Raw genomic sequence first — 24,564 nt, forward strand, 5'->3', positions numbered from 1 at the left:
AGACCTATCTGACGACAAGAGGCTCACACCGGTAACCGCCTGCAAAACAGCTTCTGCTGGCAGTGCCTGCCTGTATGAAGGAAATGAGCGGTGCTGGTCAGCCCATTTGAGAGTAGGCTCCCCAACCAGGGCTGCTCCTAAGCTGGAGATCCATGGGATGGAGGCACTGGGATGACCAGGCCTGATAGTGGAGCCTTCAGTGGCCCATCACCTTCCACCCAAACCGCCGCTCTCTCTCAGCCTCCCACAGCATTCCTCTGCCTAACAAGATGGAGCTCCTCACTGCCTCCATGTTTCAGAGGATGTACAGATATGCAGCGCAATCGGTGTGCTCTCTAAATGCAATGATACTGCTGGCTGCGTAGCAGCCTGAAATCCTGAGGAGATGGGCTGTCAGCTGGACTCAGAGGCTCCTAACCCGGTCCTCTGGGACAAAATCTGTGTGGTGAATGACCTGGCGCTGCGCTCCTCACAGGGTGCTGTGCAAGGCTGCGGCCATGTAATGGGGCTCGCAGTCGCAGGTGAGAGGGCCTTGTGGCTGAACCTATCGGGCCTGAGTGACACACAGAAATCAGAGGTTATGGACGCAACATACAACCCCACCAAAGGTCTGTTTGGCCCAGCTCTAGAGAAGATGAGAGAGGCCAGTACCCTCAGGAAACAAGAGATCGAAGCCTTTGACCTCTGCCTACCCCGAAAACACACACCCCGCCCCCAGCAGGGACAGAGAGGTGGCTTTGCCGCAGCAAAGGCAAAGCAAGGAGCTGCAAGGCCACAGAGACAAACCACTGGTCAACAGACTAGCCAGCAGTCTCGATCAGACAATCCCAAGCCGTGGGGACAACACTCCTTTGCGGCTGCAGCAGCAAAGAGCCACCACTCCCACCCCAGAGAGGGGAAGAAGAAGCAGCCATCCTAACCCCCCCCCAGCTTCTCTCTCCACCCCTCCTACAAAGAGGAGGAAGGTTGGAGAGGTGGAGCAGAGCCCCGAGGTTTGTGGTTCAGGGGCCCTGGTGATTCACATTTCTCCAGGGGGGCCCTCTCAGTTTCTCTCCCTCCTCATCCACGAGGAGAAGAGTCAGGGGCAGAAAGTATTCCAGTGTCACCAAGCACCATGTTCAAAGAGGCAACAAATAAAGCCTGCATTCTCGCAACCAAGCGCTGAGCCAAGGGCGAAATGCTACCCACAAAACAAAATAAAAATAAAACCAAAAATAAACCTGAACCATCAGGTTCCTGCAGGGGGAGCTCACACTCCTCCCAGGGCAGACCGCTCCCTCTGACCCAGGGAGGTGACGTCACTGCAGCGCGACTCCAGGGGTCCCCTCTGTGCTCAAGTGGACCGTGGGGCTCATGCACAGTTCACCCATGGGTTTGACCCAGTTTGTCAGGGTTACACAGTTTGCAATGAAACCACCCAGATTCAACGGTGTGTTAGTTTCAGTGCCGATAGGGGATGCAGCACAAGTCCAAATAACATCCCTATTAAACAAACGAGCTATCAGAGCTGTGCCGAGTGAGGAAACGCATCAGGGGTTTTACTCCTGCTATTTCCTCATTCCCAAGAAAGGGGGCTCATCACGTCGCCCGATTTTAGATCTCTGTGTGTAAAACAGACACCTACGAAAATACACATTCAGGATGTCGTTCAATCCGCCCAGGGGATTGGTTTGTGATGATAGATCTTTCAGATGCATATTTCCACATTGCCATTTATCCCGCACACGGAACATGTCTAAGGTTTGCGTATCGGGGCAGAGCCTACGAATACCAAGCCATCCCATTCGGGCTGTCGTTAGCACCGAGGGTGTTCACCCGGTGTGTGGAGGCAGCGCTGTCACCGTTAAGGAACAACGGTATCAGAATATTTTCGTACATAGACGACTATCTGGTCTGCTCCCACTCACGAGAGCAGGCAGTCAGAGATTCCACTATGGTGATAACTCATCTCAGGGATTTGGCGAGTAGAACCCACGCAATGTACGGAATATTTGGGTCTCAAAATAAACTCCTACCGCATCACATTATCGGAGGGGAGATTAACGTCTCTGGGGCAATGTCTCTCCCTTTTCTGGCTAAGCAAAGCCATGCCGTTCAGACTGTGCCTGTGTGCTTGTCACAGGGAAACCCTCTGTACAGCGAGTGGACTCTCCACCCACAGGTGGTTGGACAGATCTGGCAGAGATACGGTCAGGCAGCCGTAGATCTCTTTGCCTCGCAGGAAAACACACAGTGTGCAATGTTCTTCTCTCTGGCAGACGTAAATGCACCGCTGGGTGTGGATGCTCTAGCCCACCCATGGCCAAACGTGCTACTCTATGCATTTCCCCCCCTCAGTCTGATCTCCCCCACCCTGGAGAGGGTGAGAGGTCAGGGCCTGTCGCTGATCCTGATAGCGCCGCGGTGGTCATCCAAGCATTGGGTAGCAGAGATAATACAGCTCCTGGTGGGAGAGCCATGGCCTCTCCCCATTCGCAGAGACCTTCTCTCCCAAGGGGGCGGGGAGATCTACCACCCTCACCCAGAACGCGTGGCGCTCTGGTCTTGTCCCGTGAGAGGTGGAACCTGAATGCATCAGGCCTGCCAGAACAGGTAATTGATACCATTCAAAGCGCAAGGGCCGCGTCCACCCGCTCTCTTTACAGCAGAAAGTGGTGGGTTTTTGAGGAGTGGTGCGAACGTAGGGATACCATCCATTACCAGTGGTGGACCTGCTGTGTTTCCTGCAGTACCTGATGGATAATGGGAAAGCTTTCTCCACAATTAAGGTGTACTTGGCTGCTGTCAGCCTACAAGTGTCCCACAGTGGAGCTCCTTGCATAGACACGGAAAGAAACCTATCTAGAATGATTTGTAAGGAGCTGGTCGACTGTGATTATATGAGGGGGCGTGGCCCTAGCACAGTTCGACCTGTCTGTCACGGACAGACGTGGTGTCATTGGAACTTCCTTAGTTGGTCACGCCGGGGCGATTCCCATAGTGAAACACCTCACGCTGTTATCAAAGAACCAGGGTTACGTTAAGTAACCTAAAGTTATAGTCACAGTGCCACCAACTGGCAAAAGGAAGTAAGCCCTTACGAAATGTATCATTCAATTCACCTGAAATTTACACAATGTGGTTTAAACATGATATACAGCAACATGACGTATAAATAGTGTGTTATCTAGTGCCACATAGTGGACAAAAGAAGTGGTGCACTATGGAGGGAATTGATTTTAAATCTTGTGTGCAGTGTCCGACAGTCCCAGAAATACACAGCCGCATCAACAGGGAGCCGCTGGCACCCCCAACAGTGCGAGGAGTGCAAGGGCTGGTACATCGCCGCTTGCAGCTTTAATTTTTTTAGTACAGTCTTATTATTGTAGAGTAAAATGCAATTTAATTGCACAGTTTATCAAAAGCCAAATGTTTCCACCAAGACCACTAAACAGTATGAGAAGTAGCATAGGAAGTGTGCGGATGATATAGAATATTAATAACAGGTTGGGATGAAAGTGTGAGAAGCGGATCCAATTTCATGGATGTATCACTCTAAAAATGCTGGGGCATGTCTGGTGGATCATTATTATTACATTGCTTTTGAGCTGAAGTAAAACGACTGTATTTCTAATAAACTCAAATGTGGATTAGACACACCGGAATGGATCATATTGTGTTGGTTTTGTATGAAATAATGAAAGTGTAATTATTCATTGAGAAGGAATGTAAACAGAAAAACTGACTTTGAGAAGTATTTCCTTGGATGAGTGGCGTAACTTACAAGATCGTGTTGTGTGTCTGATGATGTAAGCCTTCCTCCTTGGTTAAAACAAGGAGGATTTGAGTATAAAGTTCCACAGGAAAAATGTCTGGCACTATGCTCAAAGTTACACTGTTATCCATTTCACAAGTAAATGAGACAACATTAACTATTATGTCAGGTCATCAAATCTTTCATCACTTCTTGTAAAGGTACCATGTTATCATCTTAATCGATCAAACTGCTGAGAAAATGGATTACTTCAATACCTTGAAACTCTTTTCCATCAAAGTCAAAACTTCATTGCAAGCTACTGCGAGCAGCATTGTGGCAATGAAGGTACTTTGGGCTCAAGTGTTTCTTTGAAGGCAGAGGACCACAGCTCATGATCAGAAAGTCCATAAACTTTAGTCACTGCTTCCCATATTGAATGAAACTTCTTTGAAAACAGAAAACCCATCTTCAGATATTGAAATGGGCTCTGTTGTTTTTTCGCTGGCTCTCTAACATAAGTAATGGTTTAGTATAGTATGGACTGGACTGGCTGCCACTCTGTATATAGTAATACACACTATTAAAATCTTAATATAGAAACATATAGTCCTATAATAGCACTACATGTTTCTGCCAGCTAGTTTGGATATGCTGCATTTTTTTAATTTTTATTATTATAATAACGTCCACTTTATCTTTAACTGTTCTCTGTCTTTGGCGTTTTTCTTTTGGATTCATATTTTTAAATGTTGCATATTAGATATCTAAGGTCAAGGGCTCTCTATACACTCCACACGCACGCACACACACACACACACACACACACACATGCACGCACGCACGTACACACGCACACACACAATTTGGCTCTTACCCCCCATGTTATACAGAATGTTATGGCTGGTTTAATAACAGTAAAATTGTGAGTGCAGGATTAAATGACTGAAACTCAGAAACATCTGCATTTACTGACACTATACATTTGTGTAAATGTACTAATACGGTAATTATGATTTAACTGATGTGTGAAAAACGTATTGTGCAAATGCCTGAATTATCTTAAAGCAGCATTAACTGATGTTTTTGGCCACTTGAGGGGCACCCGGGCAAGCTGTTAACACAATATTGACATATTAGAGAGCAGAAAAGGCGATTGGCTGCAATCTGCCGCCACTCCAGGACCTATACATCACCAGGACTCTGAGGCGTGCTGGAAAGATTGTGGCTGACCCCTCCCACCTCGGACACAAACTCTTTGAGCCACTCCCCTCTGGCAGGAGGTTGAGGTCAATCAGGACCACAACCACACGCCACATAAACAGTTTTTTTCCCCTCCGCCACTAGCCTTATCAACAAGGCCCGGAAACCACCCTGACTCTCTCCAGACTACACCTCTGGCTCTACATGCCACTGTACCTACTCTGCTGTAGCGTTCCTTTTTACTACTGCTTAACTTATTTTGTTATTTATTTTACATTTATTTGTATCTTTATTAATACATACTGTGTGTATATGTTTATACTTATATTGTTTATATTCTTTTTATCCTTCTTATATTTAGAGAATGTGGGACATGCACCAACAACACCATGACAAATTCCTTGTATGTGCAAAAAACATACTTGGCAATAAAGCCCTTTCTGATTCTTATTCTGATTCTATTATGCCTGATAAAGTAGCGTTTCACTGATTTATTGGCAGAACATCGGTATTGACCCATATTTGCCTTGTTGACTGCCATTGGCCTATCAGCAGATAAGATGTCAGTGGGTGATGTTTATGTGTTGTTTTTTGCGGTCGGACTCCGACAACAGTCCGCTAGTATATGCTGCTACTGCAGCTGCTGATTCGGAGAAGAAGCCACTGACTGGACACTATGTTGACCTCTTACATATAATGTGAAAGGTCAAAGGGTGCTGCGCACACACCTGTGGTTTGTTTACAGTAAAAAAAAATGTCGGCCGTGTTAACACATCCAGCAGATGAGTATAAACATTAGCAGACATTAGGAGTTTTGTTTGTGTCCACCCAGCGAATGCAAGTCCAACACTCACTCACACTTTTTAGCTCTGTTTTTGGTCTCTATCAACTCCTAAGGGTAAATATCTGCAACGTTAGCTGCTAAATGCTCTACTATGTTCACCAGCTAATTGCTAAATCTGACTTTGTCTGTTACATGGAGATGGGCCAGTAGCATACAGCTGGTTTATCTCAGCTTGTTCGGTGATAACAGCTGCCTGCCGCGTCTAGAAAATACATTGATTGGAGCGGTAAGAGTGAAACAAATAAAGATGCATGCTGTAACAATGAGCTGCAAGATGCTAAAACACTACTTAGAGCTAATGGGAGCGGCTGAGTTGGCTGTAAACTTAGTTACAAATTACTTCTTTCACATTACGTAAAGTAATTTGATCCCTGTTCACAAAAAAAACGATTTGCACAGCTTTGATCAGAGTGAAGTCACCGGAAATAAAAATAACTTAAATAACCCACCAATATTTCTAAAGCTAGATTTATAATGTTTCATCATTCATTTAATAATTTGCATGTTGGTACCAGAGGTTGTATTTACAAACCTACAATATGCGTTTTTCAGTTCAATGATTTGGCAAGCAGCAGCCCACTTATTAAATTAATTCATTCACTGTGTAAACTGGTTTGAAACCATGCAGTAGAACCATATAATCACTGTAATTAAAATATTGCCTTGAACTGATTTATCAAAGTAATAGGTGCATTGATGTTCATGTAAAATTATTCGATAAATTACTATTCAGTGACAAGAAATCTACAGCAATGCCATGATATAACGTACACACAATGCAACACATGACAATGCCATCTGGTGATCTAACAACATGGCAAGGGCTCCGATAATGAAACACCTAACTGCCAAATCCATCCATCAAATCAGACAGCAGGTTTCTGTTGTGCCAAGACATTATACTGAGGGCATACCATAGACAACAGTGATCTTTTAAAACCAGCACATACAGTATCACATCAAACAATACTGGGGATGTACACACAATGGTCCTTACATTGACAAGTTCTCCTTCCTTGTCTTTGCCTTTGAAAACTGGGTTATCAAGTCCTGAAAAAACAACTCTCTCAGTAGCTCTGACTTAGCGGGCATCAAAGAGAGTGCCGAAAGCAGTTTCTTACTCTTGGATGTTCTTGTTTAATATTTTATTTGCTTGATTTGAAATTGACCTGTCTCCCTCACGTCTTGATACAAGTAAACAGACTAATAATTGAAGCACTTCCATCATGTGATTTAGAATTTCTCTTCACTTTGTTGTGCCTTTTCGGAAAAGGTGCAGCGCCCCTGTGGCTTCACCGTTACTGTGTGCACACAAAAGTCACACTGATTGAAATGGGGAAAGTCATGGAGGACATGTGGAAGGTGAATGGACAGGACTGTATATTTAGAAATGCTTTTCAAAAGCTGTGACCGGATGAGGCAAAAAGAAACAGCAGCATCAAAACATGGTTATTCTTCTACCCATGCCATTTTGTCAGCAGGTTGCTACATTAACAGCAGGGAAGGACCCACTGACTAATCGTTCTTTAATCCCGAAGGACATCTGATTCTGAATATGTAATTTTGGCAGTAAAGCAGATGTGCAGTTACAAAATTAACTGTTCCTCACTAATTAAATCCAAGTGCATATTGAATGTTTAGGGGTAGGCATAATTAAAGGAGCAAAATCTACTTAAAGTCATGCAAGTTAAATAAGTGCAATTAAACCAAAGAAATTAATGTATTGATCTGAATCCTCCTTTGTTTATGCGTAACATTCTGCCTACAGTGTGCTCCATAAGTTCCTGTACCTTGTAACACTACAATGAACTTTAAGCTAATAATACTTTTTCTGATGCACAGGGAGTAATATAGCATTTCCCAATGAGTTCCGGTATCAGTTTGTCTATTGCTGGTTTTGGTGATGGCGATGCTAAAAAACAGTCACTCCATCGCCCTAAAGCTTAATTACACAGTGAGAAGTACAAGGGCGACTGCAAAACAATGATGTTACATGAACAACAACGAGCCCTATTGTCCACTTGTCACTGTCTTTCCTTTTATGCAAAGTTAAGATTCTTCTTTTTCCATCAACCCATGTGCTTGCCTCGTCACGAATGACTCATTCAATTATCTGACTCACCAAGCCACTCAATCTCCAACTGTGCTCAGAGCTGCATGTGGGCCAATTTCTACACTACACCAATATATCTATGCCTATTTTTATGTATTTCATATATTTCCCTATATATCTACTGTGTGTGTGTGTGTGTGTGTGTGTGTGTGTGTGTGTGTGTGTGTATACATATATGATAAAGATACAGACCAAGTCTCTCCTCTTTCTGTGTCATGGCGATTTGCGTAAACAAGGCATCTGTCTCTGTTGCCAAAAATAGAGCAACATGATGGTTCACATGCCCATTACACCCTGCTGTACCAAGACACACATGCATGCACATTCAAACAAACAGGCTTGCATGTACAAAGACCCAAGGACGGGCAACCTGCGATGCCATTTTTAGAATAACATCAAGCTGTCTTGCCTGTTAGCAATTCTCAGTGTCGAACTGGAGGTGAAGGAGGTGAGCCGTTTTGTTAAAATCATTATCATGGCTATTCCATTCACTAAGTGCGGTCATGACCAGAGGGACATACGGATGTTAAAATATGTCTTGAAATTGAACTAATGTCGATCCTAGATGCGAGAGCATCAAGCTGATGTCAGAATGTTCTAAAGCTTTTACTTTCAGCCATTATTGATATGATGATCAAAGTAACAGAATAAAGAGTATTGAATGTTAGACTGGCTTCTAATCTGTCTCAGTACAATGGACCAGAACTGAGTTATAGCTGTGTTGCTCAAGTCAGCAGCATTGTGTGAAAAGGACAGCAGCTTTCTTAGTGTCCTTCAGTTGTTACGTATTGTTCCTTTTTATCATGGACAAACTTTGGCTGATGAATTACAGCAATGCTGTGGAATCCAGTGTGTGGACGTTAACTTCATTGTATATGCTGACTTTGTAAAGACTACATTTGAAGACATATAATGAGCAATGTTGTGCATAGCTGTCAATTTCTGTTTCATGCATCTGAATCATCATGCATAGCACATTCCTTTAGATTCACACAAGAGGTCTATGCTTAAAACAAAGAGCCAACTTAGCAATTTTCACAAGTTTTACCAGGCACATGAAAGAATATTCATACTATGTACAGTACAAAGGCTCAATGAATAAATAAGTCACACAGTGATTGTGCTTTTTCTACCCGCTTCACTTTCAAGAGTTTTCTCCTTACTTTATTACTAATTCTCACCCACTACCCTCGTAAGGATGATATACGACCAAGGGATCGGCACGATGAAACACAAGATTGTCTGCCACTGTCTGTAATTAACATGAGCAGGTACACACAGAAAGCCCAATGATCTGACAGTATTCCCCTTGAATGGGCTGAGAGGGCCAAGGGACACCATTACCCTAACTGATGAGGGCTATTTCTCATTCCTGGCCAGTCACTTCACAGCCATTAGTGTGTGCATTATCGACCTGTGGAGAGGTCTTTGTGCTCACGGGGAAACACCTGCAGGTCAAATCATCCCACCTCCCCTACCCCCTCCACAGTCCTCTCTAACCCTCATCAGCAAGCATGAGAATAAGAGCTGTGGTCCCCGTGTGGGAGATGGAGCGACCAAAGAGAGAGCGAGATAGTGTGTGTGTGCGATGTAATATATGGAGTGTGGGTGTGAATAGATGTACAGTATGCATTCAAATGCCTGGCATGAGTAAAAGGGGAGAAAGGCAGTGCAAGAACGATGGAGGTGGTAACATAACTTGTTACCACAGGATTTTTTTTCCTTTAAATTACTAATAGTTATATTACATCATTTTAGAGAACTAAATGATATGTGACATTTACAATGAAACAGGCTTTTGCCAGACACATCATTTTTTGTTATTTGTTATCAATTTCTAACACACTCAATTATATTATCAACTTAAAGGATAAGGCTGCATTTTTATATAATATTTTTTTTATTGTCAACAAATCCTATGAAAAGACCATTAGTCCATCTCTTGATACTTTCTGACTTCCCTGCCTTATCTCTGTTGCTCTCAGCCTCCAGTCCCTTTGTTCGTACTGAAGACATGGATCATTAAAAATTAGTCATTTTTAATAAAGGCTAAATAATCTCTAACTACTGGGCACTGTAGTGTTTAGCAAACTGCAACAAATAGTATATTTTTGGGAACTATTTTCAGTCATGGATTTTGTTTTCCAGTGAGTTTTTATGGCAGCATGAGGGTGTATGTAGGATTTCTTCAAAATGAACTACGCACATGTTTATTGTAATAAAGGGAGATGTCAGACAGCACAACAGTGTAGCTCATTGATGTGTTTTTAATAGTTTCTGGACAACAATGGAGATCTATGGCACAGAGGAATACGATATCAGACATTTAGCTCCACAGGCAATTATAATTAGTGGCAGCAATTCATTGTTGGTTTTGGTCTGTTAATGGGATTTGATGACAAATATCACCAGACGTAGCCTTTAAACAGTTCTTCCACTCATTTGGGATTTTACACAAATTAATCTTGTCCAATTTTAGGAATTAATGTACAGTAATTGCATCCCATGGTCAACATTACCTGTAGTGTTTCTGAATGCCTACTTTAATGATAATTTAATTCATTCTATGGGTTATGTACCATTATGTTATGTAAAGTTTTTCTTCTTTTTTTTCTCTGCACGCATCAGCTAAGAGAAACTGTTAAGGCTGAGAGGGTGACTAGCTGTCATTTAACATAAGTTGCCCTCTGTACACACAGTCAACTAGCCTCCTCTGGTGTAGCCTCATCTCCTTCTCCACTGTCATTCCAACTGACAAGTGACCTAAAAACTCACCTTGGAACTGCTCACATCGCCCTGTTTAGACAAGTGCCAGGGAGGCCATCCACCGCTCGCAAAATGCTTGACAAGAGACACTATGCACAAATTTCAACAGCCCCAAGCTGTTTGTCTTAACGACCCCTGGGAACCACTTCGATGGATTTAAGTTCTCTTCAGCTAAGTAGATTGGTGGAGGGCTGCAGTTAATCTCATGACTGATGTATCTTCTCAGCCGCTGGTCACAGCAGCATCAATGGTCCGCACACAGATGAAAGCATTCATCTGTTATTCAAAGTGAGAAGCCTCAGACCTTTGAATGCCTTCTATTCTTTGCTTTATAGATACCATTATATATAAATATAATATTTTTAAACATATAATAAATGTTAGGCTTTTCAGAGGCTGATGTTCATCTGTGTGAGTGTGCTTTACTGCAGAAACAATGTGAATGTTCACCCAACTTCAAAGCCAACTCCTCATTGCAATATTAAGCTGCTTTGAAGCAAAAGAGTGTGTGTGTGTGTGTGTGTGTGTGTGTGTGTGTGTGTGTGTGTGTGTGTGTGAGAGAGAGAGAGCGAGTGAGAGAGATAGAGAATAGACCTTCAGTCAACCACCACTGAACCCTTATTCAGCTTTTATTCACCCACCAATATGATTATATTTTAATACACATGAATTAATCCGAACTGTACACATTTCCACCTGTCCTCCTGTCTTGTTCTACTTAGTACCAAAAGGAGCAAAGACACATGTTAGCCCTTGTTACAGGCCTATCTATTCTCTGTGTGAGAAGATCAAAGCATTAATGCTAGACAGGTAGGAGACCTGAATGAAATGCTAATCCTATTAACATTCTAGGCATGCAGAGTGCCTTGCTAATGGCTGGCGCTATGGGTTGGATGGGAGTCATCTTATTTAGGGAGATCGAACTGAAGGCATTCATCAGAGCATTGATATCATCACACATTATATGAACAGCTGCATATATTTTTCATAGGGTTGACATCGTAAGGAGATGCAAGTGTGGCGCCACATAAATCAAACTGACAATACAATGGACCTGAAATGGATCAGGGTAAGACAAAGAGGATGCAAGAAGTAGCATGCATATTACCTCACGCTCCCACACACACTGTATCTTTTCTCTTTTCATAGCTAAATCTAAATGTTTCGCTTTTTCCATGGTTAATTTATCCGGTATTTAATTAGTCTATTCTATTTCATAAATCAATGATTGCAGACTTCCACTGGTCTTTGACAACCACAAGTTCTTGTTTCACAGAAATGAGAGTTTTATGACCTTGCAGTGGGGGAAAAAAATGATACATTTTGATGAGATTTTACCAGGGTCAATATGAAAATACATATTCAGTGAAATAATTTTAATTTTGCTGACTGTACTGTATGGTACTTTTAAGGCTTATGAAAGAAGCTGAAAGCCTTTTAACTGACAAAGTCTACCACACTGACATCTTACTCACTGGTTCCCATGAAAGCATTTTTTTCTTCTAATTATTAGGAATGTTTTCTAGACATGATCATTGATTTTGTCTACATTGTTCGATATTCCTTTGGTTTTTTCTGTGTTGAACATCATTTGTTAGCATAGTGAGTGTTAATAACGTTCAAAGTGTGAAACAAGATTCTCCTCCCAAGAAAAAAAGATCCCATAAGTCAAGTTCAAGCAGCAATTATGACCCATATTTACATTCAAATGGCGAGTTTTTTTAGCTTTATGAAACAAACAGATCTATGTCACATACTGCATCATGTGCAAAACTAGAAGTGAAGTAAACCCAGTCTCATGGCAGTTCGTGAAATGGTTACTTTATTGAATCTATTGATTCGTGAACAGGACACGATTATGTTGTTTTTTTCTTGTGGTGAATACGAATTTTAATTTAATGTATTTAAATGGGAAGCATATTTCGTGATCACAGCACGACAACGGTAGAGAGTAGAATAAAAACCTGAAAATCCGTGTAGGGAGGTTGGTTGGGGTGATGGATAGCTCAAACAATACAGGACTTTCACCCCGGAGAGCAGGGATCACGTCCGGCGTGTTGCAGTTACTTTCCGCGTTATTCTCTTCCTAACCACAACCGTCCCGTTTTTTTCGGCGTGTCCTGCGTGTGAAGGTTCCTTTCCCAGTATCTTCTTTTCCTAACCTCAACAATCCCGTTGTTGTGGCGTTTCATGTCCCCGTTGTTGCGTGCCACGGAGACCGTGGATCGTGTCCCTGCGTCCGGGCATCGCGTCCCCATGTGGCGGTCTTTACCGTTTTATCGCCGGCGTGTGGCGTTGAATTTCCCTGTTGCGGCCGCGTGTGGCGGTCCATCCTGTTGTTGTCACCGGCATGTGGCGTTGTGGCGTTTAATTTCCCCGTTGTTGCGTCCCTCAGAGCAGCCCAGTGTCATGGCAGTTCGTGAAACGGTAACGTTCGAAAATCGTGACCTGTACACGAAATAAACGAGAAAATCGTGACCTGTACACGTGACTATTTAACGAATTGGCGTGAGACCGGGTTGGTCACAAATGTACTGATTTTAACCCAAACCATGATCTTTTTCTAAACTTAACTAAGTAGCTTTGTTGTCTAAACCTAACCAAACTGTGACTGTTATACAAGTTCAACGAAGTGCTTAAATCTGCGACCTATACGTTTAGATATGAGGATGAAAAATGCTCCTGTGGGTCGTATTACCTGCCAACGCTAGGGGTTGCTAATTAATAAAACGCTATGAAAAATGCTATGGGTAGTATTAGATGATAGGAATGAATGACCAATGTGGTCATTTGTTTTGGAGGACTTAATAAACAGGTGAAAGAAACAGCAAAGAATAACAAATATATCTCTAATAGTAAAAGCATTGACAGGATCTACATGTTAAGAGCTTTTACAAAAGGCCAGACAAACTACCCTGACTCCACTCCGTTGTTTTTGTTTTTGTTGTTTTCCATTGTCCTTGTTTGTTTACGCAAACCTAGCCAATAAAGCTGATTCTGATTCTGATTGTTGTAGATGAAGCATTACCTTAAATCTACAAAACCCTAATTATATTTCTTAAGTTGTAGCATTTTAATTGCAAAGGGAAATTCAGAATGAATGAACTTCAATAACCAAGGTAGAGAATTTTAAATCAGGCATTTCAAACTAATTAGGCATTTTTGTATAATTCATGCAAGAGAGGTAAGAGGTTATCTTTAATTATTCACTAAACATCTTACATGTTGAAAAAAGAGTAGCTGTAGAAGCTGTCAAATGAGGTTTAGCCATGAATGGTGTGTTACCTGCACGTATTTGCCTAAGGTCTGTAAACAAGACAGATGGCTGAACTATTCAATGAATTAAAATCTGCAAGTCATCCACACAGCTTTTTTGAAAATACTCTGCATATGGTGGTTGATCCTCTGTCACTTCATCATGATTATATATCTGCAACACACGTGCAAACCAATGCATTCATCAACTCAGATGCCTGCAGCGTGCTGGAAGGTGTATATTTCTTCATAGGAACTTTGCCAGACCCCAAAAATAATTTGATCTTTTGAACCAACCAGTCTCAATATATTTCAAGTCAAGGACACTTATTGTGGAAATTCTCTTCCAGTGTTGTGCTGTTGTACATTTCCAAGAACAATCTATATCATTCACTGTCTTCGGCCAGAGAGCAGGGATTTATATAAAGAACAGGCAGAGAAAAAATAGATGGCATTTTATTTCCTGCAGAGAGAGAGAGAGAGAGAGCGAGAGAGAGAGAGAGAGAGAGAGAGAGAGAGAGAGAGAGAGAGAGCAAGATGGAAAGAGTATGGAGTACAGTATGTCTTCTGTCTCCTATTCGTTGGAAAACACTTTTGGTGCAGAGGTCATTATTTAGTCTTGTGATCTGGATAGCCAGTGCTACAGAAGCCTAATGAAAAGTGCCTTAAACCCCCTTCCCCATGTGTCACTTTTTGTTAGACAATATGATGGATGGTCCATTTTACAGCCTATTTCATCTGCTGTGCTGTTCTAAACTGTATTTTCAGGGTGCTTTTACTTGAAACATCCATTTTTGTGTGACATAGTTATTCATCAGGGAGGAAGCTCAAATGCACCAAAGCTTTCAGGAAGGTGGGGAGAGAGGCATGAACCCTGTCGCACCCCAATCCTAGCTTCCTCAATATTGTGTCAGTCTCATCTTGTCCTAAAAACACTTTAAAATGCAGATACTTACTACTTACAGCAGTATACTGTACTTGACTCCAGCAGAGGTAATCTAACATCTTATTTTTAACCTTGCTGATGGCACACCAGGGAGGCATTATGAGATTGACAAACAAGTATTTGTCAATTGTTAAAAAAATAAAAAATAAAATAGAGAGAGGAAAAATGATCAGCCATGCCATCCCTCTCCCGATTCAATCACAGCAGCCCAGACAGCCTTTCGTCTTGTTCATAAACTTGTCCCTCTCACGTTGTGACACTCTGAGGGGAGGGCTGGGTAATGAGCAGACCTACGGGGGGGTTGATGCACAGAGCTAGTCAGCCAGTCAGTCCTCTCCAGGTCACACTAACACAGAGAAGAGGCATTAAAAACGAGCCCAGGGACCTCAAGGGGGTTTATGTGGTTATAAGGTCTCATCTGTGTCCGGTTGTGAAAATTATGGCTGTAATTTCCATTCTGCCTGATAAATGGCATCTACAGTTTTTACCTGGGTGATTGCCTTCTATAAATCTCCTCAGATTAAACAGTGTACTCTGTACTGATAGCACTTAAAAAGCAATCTCCTTCTCTAATGGCATCTTGTGTGCTGTAGTTCATAAGGTACAGTGGACTCAAAATATTCAAGTAGGTACTCACCTCACAGTATTTAATGCTGATGAACTCTCAAAATTATACTTATGTGATATTCTGTCAACCAGACACATGCAGTGAGATTCAAGCTTAAAGTGGCCATATTATGCTCATTTTCAGATTCATAATTGTAATTTGAGATTGTATCAGAATAGGTTTACATGGTTTAATTTTCAAAAAACACCATATTTTTGTTGTACTGCACATTACTGCAGTGCCTCTTTCCACCCTGTGTTCAGGTCTCTGTTTTAGTTACAGAGTGAGACCTCTCAGCTTCTGTAACGTCTTTGTTGGGAGTCGCACATGCGCAGTAGCTAGCTAAGGATTACATGAGCTAGCTAGCTGTTTCTCCGAATTCGGCCTGTACAAGGCAGGATTAGCCGGGAGACTTCTTCTAAACGAGGACGCACTTCCAACTTTGCGTGGAATAGGGACATGTAAGTAGTTCTATACAATTTGTTTTTTTTTAGATTAGAGTGAATTTGTGTGTGTTGTAGCAGTGTTTTGCCATTGAGAACGAGCTAGCATGCTAGCATGCTAACGGTTAGCCCCCTAGCCCCCTCGTTTCAGCTAGTTACGTAGAAAGCCGTGCAGATTTTGAACAGCTCACCTGGAGACTGAAGGCAGGACACATTCAGAAACCCGTGTCTCACTCAAAACAGCATGGATGTTTTTTTTTTTTTCAAAGTTTGTATGCGTGTGGAAGCACCAGAGACACAAAATAACACCCCAAATCCCACAAAAAGTGATTTTTTTTCATAATATGGGCACTTTAAGGTTTGCAGATGAGCTGCACTTGAGTAATCCTTTGTGATATTAGACTTCCATATGTGACTTTTCTCATATGTGACTACTCTTGTACATACAGAAACACACACATCCAAAGCCACCAGTGCACTCCCCATACAGCAGTATTCTCTACCAAACTAGTGTCCTGCCCCAAGGGTAGGTCATGTCATCCAAGGCCACGGTTGATGCACCGCTCTGGGGTGTTCACACATCTGGAACCCCTCGCCCTGCCCCCTGCTGGTACCCACAGGCTGAATAGCCCTTGCATAGACCTTTGGACATCACTGTGTCTAGCAGCTGGGGACTACACATGTTTTTTCTCCTACCCTGTCAGCAGAAGGTCAGGGTCCTACAACACCAACTGACACTCACACACATGAGGGGGCACTCATACATTTTTTAAACATTTCCTACTGTATACAAAATGTTGTACTGTTACATATTGTATGTGCAATAAACCCCTGTGTTCTGAGTACTACCTGCATCAGAGCCATGTTGACAAGGCTACCTTCAAATGTGTTCCAATGATCTGTTGCGCGCACACACACACACACACACACACACACACACACACACACACACACACACACACACACACAATTGTATTCTTTTTCTCTTTCTGTTCCCAGTTGGTAGCTGGACACTAAAGCACCACAGGGGAGATGTTGACCCTGTTTGAATAGAGTAAACCCTGCATCTGTCTGCAATACTACTTCATCAGCAGAAAGCTTGCCACAAGGTATATGTCCAGCAAAGCAATTGTATATGCAGAACAGCCTTTTCAAAGACAGGCACTGCATCACTACAGTTAACAGCCTCACGGCAGCAAATGGGAGAGACGGAAGGAATGACAACCCAGCATGTTACCTATGCAAACATGTTTAAGGGTTTTAAAAATATAGTGAAATAAGAATAGCATTTATAGAGATGTAGGGCAAGCTTTGAATATGGTGCCTTCTTTCTTTTATGATTTAAATAAATTGAAAGGTACATACATACTTGGCAAATAATAATTTAATTCGTTCTAACTAAGATGTTGAAGAATTGTGAATGCGCTGCATGCCCGCTATGTCTGACAGACATCTGGAGAGGCATCATAAACAGGTACCAAGAGCACTTATTGTAACAGCAGCTGGCAGATTTACAATGATGTATCCTTTTAGATAGTCAAGCTCGTCTGGCCTGATACTCCAGAGGTACGAAGTGCATCAGTGCTGTGGAAGAAAGAATGAGAATGAAAGACAGATGGAAAAAAGGCAGACACAAAGAAATAATTATTTAAGTCTTCAACAGTCTTTAGATATCTTTGCCCAGCATTTTCTGCTGAATAAGGTCATCCATTGATCCAGCACTACATGTTTTACAAAGGCAGCTGGTACATGAAAAAGTTAATACAAATCGTTGGCAAGTATTACACAGATCTATGATACAATTCCAACCACCTTCATCAAATGAGTTATGTGATATTAGGTAATCAAAGTGTGAATTCTCAAAAAAAACTCATTGCACAGATATATTTTGTATACATGTAATATAATGTAATATATTTGTATTTAGGGTCAGTGCACAATTAAACATTAACCTTGTATAAAAACAAGGAGAGGTGCATTGTACCAGGTTTTAGTACAATTGCTATTTTCCACCCGCATTCCCTGGGCAGGTAGATAGAACAATAAATTAATAACAGAGTTCAACACAAATGGAATACAAAACCCCAGGTTATACGATTGTTCAAACATTATCATTCACATTTCACACTCCACCTAATTACAATAATTCGCAAATATGTGCAAAGTTGCAGCAATAAAATTATCAGGGGCTCAGTCATTCCCACATCCTAAACAAAGCACTACAAGACATCATGATATAGCAAATGGAGAATAATTAACCCTTAATTTAAGAGGTTATAAGAATTGTGGAGATAATATTAACAATACAGCACATTGTTTCCTACACAGCAATGAATCATTCAGTCATACCATTGCTTCAAAGGGTGCTTTGGAAATACACATGGAGTCATCAGGTCATAATACAATTTGCAGACAGCCTGCCCGTGAGCATAATAGAATCTTGTCACTCAGATGGAGCAAAATTGGAATTAATTCAATTTGTCACAGTGACATGTCGGACTTTGATTAAAAAGGACTTGCAGACAATGGCTTTGGTGCTAATGTGTATTGTTTGAGTGTAAGTTAAAAGTCTGCTTGGTTGTCAGTGCGCCTGGGTTTATTGACTAAAATTTAGACTCTGCGACGTGCCTGCATGACTTTTCAGTAAACAACTATGGCTGCTAATGCTGATGTCGCGCTGTGAGTCGAATGTTAGCAGAATACAAACTATTCAAAATGATCTGCATTTGTTTTTAGTGCGTCTAAGAAACAAAAGCTCAACAAATAAAAGGAACAATTACAGATAATGAACTCTCCCTAAATTAAGGCTCTTACACAGCAGCTAGAGTTCATTACACTGAATGCAGAAGTATGAAAGAGACAGTGTTCATATAATGCCACTGTTTACCTCTAAAGCCAATTTATTGTAAGGCTCCATGCATTTCTTCTCTCCCTGCTCTTCCCTCCTCCAAATCATCCAACTCCTCTCCCTCCCTTTTGGTCCTGTGAATAACCTCCAATCATTTACAATAAGCTCTCCTCAGAGAGCTTAGTAATATGATGATGCTGTATTTCTAAAACTAGGTGGTATAAAACAATAGCACCATGTAAAAAATGGAGAAGGAGGGCTCAAACAGAGGCCCTGCTCAGACATACATCACAGTATAGATGCAGGACAGGGAAATATGCTGACATCAGGCCTCTATCTACCTTTCTTACCCTCCATGGACACTTCATAAAACAGAACGGTGGGTGTAAATTTAGAGGATGCAGCCGTAAACAATAGGCCACTGGGAAAAGTTTAGAGAGTTCAGCTCGAATAACAGTTTAGCCAGGAGAACCTGCTGATGATAAATAGGTTTGTTTGTCACCTTTCTTCCCTCTCCGGGGAACAATGATATGGATCACAGAGGGAGAGGGTGAAGAGGATGTGGTGGGTGGGTGGGGAGTGGGGGGGGCACAGCACAGAAAATAGCTGGTCTGTGAACCTTTAACAATCCCCCAAATGTGTCATGTCAGATTGTGTTTTTCAACATTCTGAGTTTTTCAGTTGTCATGTAAAGACTAGAGTCCATATTTCAGCCAAAACTCTACACATTTAATCATTATTGAGTGGTTTGCTTTTATTACTGTTTAAATGTCCCCTATAGCAGGCATGTAGATACACATTAGTATGCACACACAATTACACACTCAGACACAACCTTTGAGTTTATAATAGCCTTACGAGCGCATACCTCTAACAACGTACACAGGTAAAAAACAAGCTCCCTGGAGAATGCACTGTTCATTCAGTTCAGAACATAGCATAGCTTGACAAATAATGCATCACTGTTTCTGCAAAATGAATTATTGTGTGTAATGCTGGAGCCTTTGAGTAAGAGAGAGAGAGAGAGAGAGCGAGAGAGAGAGAGAGCGAGAGAGAGAGAGAGAGAGAGAGAGAGAGAGTGTGTCTGCAAGTGTGCTGTATCTTTTAGACTATCTCAGGGGAAATGTGGTGTTTTAGATAATGACAGGTCCCTTGTATTTGCTGATACCTGGCTCTGCATTATGCCATGAACAAAAGCCTGGCTGCTGTCATCTATCAGCAACACATACTCTGAATAGGTAAACACAGTCACTGCAAGGCTATAAAGCATACAAAAATCAGGTGTGATGGTGATGATAATGGTGTGTGTGGATGCACCTATGGTTGCCATGCAATTTCACAGATTCAGCCTGAAGATCATTGTAAAATAACATCATTCTGTAATTTACTGCTATCATGGACAGTACAGAGGGGAATATAGATATATGCACCCAGACTCGTGTACGCTCAACCAGCCAGTTCCTTGTCAGACTGAAAAATGAAACAAAATGATCTTTAACTCTTAATGAAAGTTTTGTTTTAGTAAAACAAGCCAGTTATTATTTCTTTTATTGATTAAAGCTACAGAAGACACTGAATCTTCACTCCAAAACAGGAGGTTGTAGGAGTTGTGGTTTGTTAAAAACATTGATGTGATGTGTAGCTGTTTTGTCCTGATCAATAACCTGATTATAACCTAATCCTTATAGTTCAAAGCAGAATGCTCTTAATGAATATTATTATTGAAGGATTCAATTAAATATGTTCATTTTAAGTGTAGGCATTTTAACATTACACTACACGAACAACCAGTTAGGCCAGATATCTGTCACAAGAAGATGTTTAGTCACTGTTATGGCCAAATCTGTCAATAAAACTGTACGGTTTGAATGAAATGGATCACTGGTTGATAGCTAGTGGCTTTAAATTTGAAGAGTATAAAATCGATGTAGTTTTTAACCATTCATAAGAGGGTATACACTCACTTCAAGGTGCAATCTTCTCACGTAAATCTAAGAAGTGGAGTGGAAATAAACTTGGGATGCTTGTCCCTATGATGGATGAGGGTTCTGTCATGGAAAGGGCATACTTCACTGTTGTTCCACTGACTGCTGTTTTGAGAAGCATATCTATTGTCAAAGAACAAATGTGCCTTGTCCTTCAAGAAACCCGAGAGTAGATTTGGAATTCGTTATGGAGGCTATAGTCTGAATTCACACTTAACAAAAAAATCAAGTTCCGTGCTTTGGAACATCAGAGGAAGGACAGGCTTGCTTGCATATACAGTATCTTGGCTCAAATCTCAGGGAAGCTGTTTGCACTGTCTTTCTGTGTTAAGATCAAGTCATGCTTGGAGGAAGGGTAGGCAATGGGATACAGAAGTCACAACCTTGCCCTTTGCAGTTTGTGGACTGATCATGAGAAAGGCTTCTTCAGTAACTTAAAAAGGACATTTGAGTAAGACACTTGGGAGATATGAACCTTGAAATCACAGTGCCCTGGAGGCTGTGAAAAAAATCCTGTAAAAATCAGTTTCACTCACTCTTTCACACTCTCTCTGACACACACCCAGACACATAGCATTGTCACAGGGTGGAACATATAGAAAAAAATCTGTATTTACTTTATAACATTGTCCCCATATCTTCAGCACATTAACGCATTAGAGCTGTCAAAGGCATCTCAATTACATGTCTGGGTATCTAAAGAAAACTGATAGAATAAAAAAATGACTCAGAGGCAGGATTTAAGGTGTTATTTTGCAACAGCAGCAAACTGTGAGTCACAAAAAGCTGTACGCACGCACGCACGCACGCACGCACGCACGCACACAAACACACACACACACACACATACAAATCAAAGTGTCTTATCACTGGGTCATCTGTTCATTGGGCTATACCATTTCCTTGGGCAGTCATAGATACTCTCATCTACATTGGTAATGACATAGCTATTGCTGCCTCCAGAGATCAAATCAATGCATCTCTCTGTAGACACACACACACACACACACACACACACGCACACACACACACACACACACACACACACACACACACACACACACACACACACACACACACCAGGACACATAGCAAAACTAACTGTGTCTCTTATGAAATGCATTCAGACATAACCACATTAATACATTTCAGAGGAAATGTAATCCCAGCTAGATTGTTTCTTATTAATCATATGATGAAACATGTATATTGTATATATAAGTATCTAAAAAATGTTAACTGCCAACACTAAATGTTAATCTTGTATATGTCAATGATTTTATTATTTTGTTTTTTTTATGATTATTTGTTGCTTTAATGTACATGTTGAAGGCAATTTAAAACAACAATGGCATACAACTTCCTGCACCAGAACAAAATGCTACAGGTTAACATAAATTGCTACTGCATATACAGTTGTAGGGACATTTTTATTTTCAACAGAAATGTTCTTTGCAAATGATAAATAATCTAATGCAAATTAGTTTCATATGAACATCATTTGTAGGAGAAAGCTTTGACCAACCACATATAGTTGTTGGCAAAAGCAGCCAACAAATAAACCTATTCCAAACATAGTCTTGAACCTGTAAAATTGTGTAGGCCGCTTGACTCAAAATAGTGTTGGAAACAGTGGCCCTTGACAGAACCTAATTGCCGACCCCTGACAGAAACCATCACTTCCTCTGGCATTTTCATAATGAGAATTCCATTCAGTGGTGATTCTACACCTGCATGTCAACAAAGCTGCTTTGACGCACAGGATTTGTCAAACTAATGGAAATAACGTCCGATGAAGGTCAGTAGTGTTACACGGTGATGAACAATAAGAGGAAGGAGGGCAGAGACTACGGGAGGCTGTTAGGTGACTACATTGAACAGAGACCGGGGTTTAGCGAATGGATTCACCACAAAGCAGGATAATGAAAGGAAGAGGGAAAACAGGAAGCAACAGCGTGAATGATGCATGGATGGTGCTGAGAATATGAAAAACAGATACATTGTAAGGAGAAGGAGAAAGGGACCAGGGGTGAGAACTCATGGCAAATGATGAGCTTGGAATTATAAGATTCCCAGCTGACTTTATTTATTTTTTTAAATTAGATTAAATTATTCAAATGACTTTGAATGTTACTTTAAACTGGGTGGTACTTCTTATTACTCCATACATCAGGAATAATATTGAAAAAGACTAAAACTACGTAACAGTTTTTCCAGTTGGCATGTAAACTCTTGAATGTACAGTTTCCGTGCTGCACTACACTGCTCGGTTAGAACCTTATGATAAACTAGCTTACAAAATGGTACTGGTGGGGTAATCACTGGTGTGTGTGAGAGAGTGGGTGTGTGTGCGCAAGCAGTTTATCCACAACTCAAGCGCATATCCATCTTTGTCTGCTTAAATAAAGCGTATGGATTTGGATTCTTCAGGCAAAAAAGCTGAGCTAAATTTGCCAAGAAAAGCCAAATGTCTGGAAATATAGACGAATGGCTCATTTTAGGCCACATTTATGGAGATGGACTGACAGAAGGGAAAAGTAGCCGTCGGTCAGAGCCCTGGCTAGGATTCATAATGACCCCAGGCCAGATTACCAGCCATCTGCCCAGTGCTATGGATATCTGCAGACTGCTCCAGTGGTGGAGGGATGAAACATCGGGGATGGAAGAATGGAAGACTGACCTTTGGGTGAATGAGTAAAGACACAAGGCTCATAGGACAGACAGAGCGGGTGAGACGGACAGAGGCAAAGAGAGAGAGGTGACTGACAATGATAGATGGAGACCCTCACAATCTGGAGGAAACGGAAGGAGCATGACTTACACCCGGCCATGTCCTACAGTATATCACTTATGCCTGCTTGGCACAGCCCAAGGCTTGAAGGAAGAGGAAAGGTGAAGGAGTCTGTCAGTTCTATCTTCTCGCAGGTGCTTGGAGACAAGCCATTTGTCAAAGTTTGGCATTGGCTCTGAGGTTATCTTGCCTCTCTGATAGAAGATGATAGGAGGAACATCAGTGTGTGTGTGTGTGTGTGTGTGTGTGTGTGTGTGTGTGTGTGTGTGTGTGTGTGTGTGTGTGTGTGTGCGTGCGTGCGTGTGTGACAGGGAGGTGTGTGGAATTGGGGGGAAGGAGGGTTTCATTTGGTCTCTATATATAAAACATCCATCACCCATCAGACGTGTAGGTGTCACCTAACCAGGCAAATCTAATGATGTGATCCTGTGGAGGTGAGGAGGAGGAAATCGATCTCGAAAAGTTGTGAGTGAATTTTAACGGTGCTCTGCTTTGCAAGAGCTATAAGCCAGCATCAGTCATTCAGAAACAACATATTTATTTTGAATAAATAAAAACTGTCTGCTGTACAGCCACAAGAGAATAACTTGATAAAACTGTTCTGCTACAGTATGCAAATATAAACACCATTAGCTTTCAAACAGGATTTATCTTTTATAAATGTTACATATAAAGTATGCCATTTGATATTAAAAATGGATTTAATGGCTAAAGACATATGTTTTTTAGTTTTAATTGGTGTAGTATGGGAGTAATACTTTCATTGCAGTCTACAGAACCATTTGTAAAGTGCTTGTTGGTTTGCTCCATTGGATCAAGACCAGGAGCTTCACAGTGGCCAGTGGCAAATGTTAGTGTAAAAAAAGTGACCTGTCGCTCTTAACCACTGATGTGGTTCTATGTAGATGTCAGTCCTTACAAAGGACACCTCTGACCGCACTGTCTGTAGAAGGATGATGTCCCCTGGAATGGTTAGTGACACCAAAGCTGTCCAAATCCATTTCACAGTCACGCTTCAACTTTTCTGACA

At 41.5% G+C, this 24,564-nt stretch overlaps 1 pseudogene; it reads left to right on the forward strand.

The window, feature by feature from the left end:
* Positions 1 to 385: 385 nt before the first annotated feature.
* Positions 386 to 24,564, forward strand: part of LOC144523135 (uncharacterized) — a 108,912-nt pseudogene continuing 84,733 nt past the window's right edge.

Source organism: Sander vitreus, chromosome 1 (genome assembly GCF_031162955.1).
Source record: "Sander vitreus isolate 19-12246 chromosome 1, sanVit1, whole genome shotgun sequence".
In the NCBI taxonomy this organism is placed as follows: domain Eukaryota; kingdom Metazoa; phylum Chordata; class Actinopteri; order Perciformes; family Percidae; genus Sander; species Sander vitreus.